Source organism: Triticum urartu, chromosome 5 (assembly GCF_003073215.2).
Source record: "Triticum urartu cultivar G1812 chromosome 5, Tu2.1, whole genome shotgun sequence".
Taxonomy (NCBI): Eukaryota; Viridiplantae; Streptophyta; class Magnoliopsida; order Poales; family Poaceae; genus Triticum; species Triticum urartu.
In genome coordinates, this window is record NC_053026.1 from 442,213,440 (window position 1) to 442,217,041 (window position 3,602).

Below are 3,602 nucleotides of genomic sequence, written 5' to 3' on the forward strand. Positions count from 1 at the left end.
TACCAAATTCACATGATTACTTGTAACAAGACTTCTCCATGTCCCCAGGAACAAAAGTAACTACTCACAAAGCATGTTCATGTTCAAGATCAGAGGGGTATTAAATATCATTAAGGATCTAAACATGTGATCTTCCACCAAATAAACCAACTAGCATCAACTACAAGGTGTAATCCACACTACTAGCAACCCACAGGTGCCAATATGAGGTTTTGAGGCAAAGATTGAATGCAAGAGATGAACTAGGGTTTGAGAGGAGATGGTGTTGGTGAATATGTTGATGAAGGTTGACCCTCCCTCGATGAGAGGATCGTTCGTGATGATGATGGGTTCGATTTACCCATCTAGGAGGGAAGTTTCCCCACAGAATAGCTCCACCAAAGCCCTAGATTACTTCTTCCCAAGTTTTACCTTGAGACGGCAGCGCTTCATTCTAAAAGCTTTCCTCTGGTTATTTCTAGGTCAAAACCTTTCATACAGTAGAAGATGGACACCGGGGGCTGGCCAAGGGGGCCACAAGCTCAAGGGGCGCCTTGGGGGGTAGGGCATGCCCCTAGGCTTGTGGCCACCTGGTGGGTCCCCTTATGTACTTCTTTCGCCCAATATTTTTTATATATTCCTAAACAATTCTCCATAAAGTGTCAACACATTTGGAGTTGTGTAGAATAGGTATAAAAGATTTGCTCCTTTCCGGTCCAGGATTCCAGCTGCCGGCATTCTCCCTCTTCACGTAAATCTTATGAAATAAGAGAGAAAAGGCATAAGTATTCACTGGTGCGCGTTGGTCCAAAACAAATGGTTTTTAACCCCTTTCTGCGACGGCATATGGAACCGTCTCCAAGTGAGTGTGGGCGATAGGGGGATCTGTCCCACACGACCCTGAAACCATCGGGAATAGGGAGCCTTGATGCATACAGTTGTCCCTGTCTAACCATTTCCGATATCTCTAATATCCCAAATGTTTCATCCTTGCCACTCATTTGTGCTCGCATTGCCATCGCAGTCGGAGTTTTGTGGTTCTGCCTAAAACCAGGAAAATTCTAGGCACGACAGTTTTCTATGCAGATTCTAGGCACGGGAGATTTACGATGCTTGGCACATCACAAACAGTTCATGATTATAAACCGTGTACAATAGGAAGACAATCACACACATTTAGTTTTCCCGCACCGTATGTGATAGTGTCTGACATCACACACGCTTGCAAATGGCAACTGTGTGCATGCTTGCACATTTTTCCTCTTTGTGAACCATCTTGGATTATGGTGTATATCACAAACATTTGTGTTTTACCAACCGTGTGTGGCATAATGACCTGCACAATGTAATTCGCCCTAATTTAATTGCTGCTATTTAAAATTGTACATAATTTAAACTTGAAAGTAGGCTATAGCTTTATTCATATCCATCAGGTTCAAACAACCAATGCATTATTCGATTCACGGGTACATATGCTTAAGAATTACAGAAGCACCAAATAAAGAATGATGTACCAGGGTTCTATACTTGTACTATTACAGATGGTAAAGAAAGAGGCGACAGACATTCCAGTTGCTGAACAAGGTGAAGCGGAATGGCCCTATTATGCTCTCCTGCATGCAGAAGGCATGCAAGACTCTAGTCCAACCCCTTGTGATGGTCGACTGCCAATCATGTAGTTTGAGAGGTAATCTTGAGTAAACTGCTTCAGGGTCCACTACAAAAGAAAAAAGATTCAGATATTGTCATCTAACACAACTCACTACAGGCAGTAAAAAGAAGGCTACAGGGTTCTTACTTACCATCCTGTAGTTCACTGTTGTCTTGCATAAAGTATAAACAAATAGTTCGATTGACATCTTTTGACCCATTTTAGTAACAAGCTTTATCAGTTTCCTCACTTGATGCTGGTTCATGAATATCTCATTGCCCCATACGTAGAAAGGGTCGAAGTGTGGATCTTTGGCAATGATATATGTACCTAAAAGCACCAAGTTAATATTAGAAGCTAAACAACAATTGAAAAATGATGTAGTACAACACTCCATCCATCTCATTATATAAGATTTTTTTACATGTATATCTAGACATCATCAGAACATTAAGGTAACACTCTTCCTTGTTGCTATGTAGCTTGGGATTGCATATTTAGTCATTAAGTACAATGCATGTTGCTAAACAACAATTGAAAAACGAAAAGGCATGTTAACTGCAATATCCTTAACAGCAACCAAATATCGTAATTCATAGTCGTATTATTGAAACTGTTATTGATGAAATTGAACTACGCGGCAAATAGTTGCACATATAGAGCATCACATTGTGAAGAACTGAAATAAACAAGTCATAAGGACATCTCTAGGCGATCCTTAAAAAGTTAAAGGACTAAAACCCTTAGTGGATATATATATGTGCGTGTGTGTGTATGTATGTATAATCCAGCAATTTTTGACCTTTTCTAGTCGATCCCCTAAACTTATGGTTGTAAACTTCAATTTGATCAAGTTCAAAGCAGGTTCAACCGAAAGTAGCATGCATTCAAACATAAACATAGATAGTTTTGCATAACCAAACATAAAACATAAATTTAAACTAAGCTAAACTACTTTCGGTCGAAGTAGAGGTCGAGCCAATCCTTCCTCGTCATGTACGGTGTGCCGTGAGCCAGGTCCGGGCCAGTACCGTCATCAGGGTCGTTGGGGAAGGCACTCCTCCACTCGTCAACGTTGATCTCCTCGTCCTCGGGGCCCACCTCGACGCCCTCCACGCCGCCGTCGCTGCCGCCTTCGACCTCATCATCAGAGGAGATCATGATAACCTCGCTGCCCTCTACGTCGCCGTCCTTGCCGCCTTCGACCTCGTCATCGGAGGAGAGCGTGATAAGCTCGCCACCCTCTGCGCCGGAAAAGAACGACCGCTCCGCCTCCACGAGCTCCGGGTGCTGCCGGCGGAGCTCTTGCATGTAGGCCTTGTCGGCGGCCTCGGCCTCGAGACGCTCCCATGCCTCGCGGTCCACCCGCACCATAGCCGAGCTCACCACCACTGGCTCCGGCGGAACGAGGTGGACCGGACGTGTGCCTAAGGGGAAATTGAGCCTAGCCGCCGCACCATGGTAGTGGACCTGCCAGGGGTTGTACTCCATGGCTGCGAGCTCGGCCGTGGGGAAGCTACCGAGCCACCAACGGGTGTAGGTCTCTCGATCTGTAATCTCGGCGACCCACGTCCCCCACCGCCGCTGTCGGACCCTGAAGTTGGACTTCGTCGGCTTCCGGGTCCGGGGGAGGACGGGGAAGTCCTCGAACCGGCATAGGGGCGCGGCGGCGGGTGCATCGGGGGACCAGCGATGGCGGATCGGGGCCGCGGAGGACGATGGGGGCACCTCGCCGGCCACCTCGACGGTGTCGGGCCAAAAGGCCGCGATAAACCTCTTTTTGGCCATTGGCTACTCGAGCTCCCCGGCACATAGGCATTGGTTGAGGATGGAGGCGCCGGCGATGGCGGCGACCTACCAATGGTTTTGAGGGTTGTGTGTGTCTGTGTGAGCGGAGGTTGTGTTTGAGGAAATACTTCGTCAACTAAAAATTTTACTAGGCGATAGTGACAAGGCGGGGCTACTGAAAATT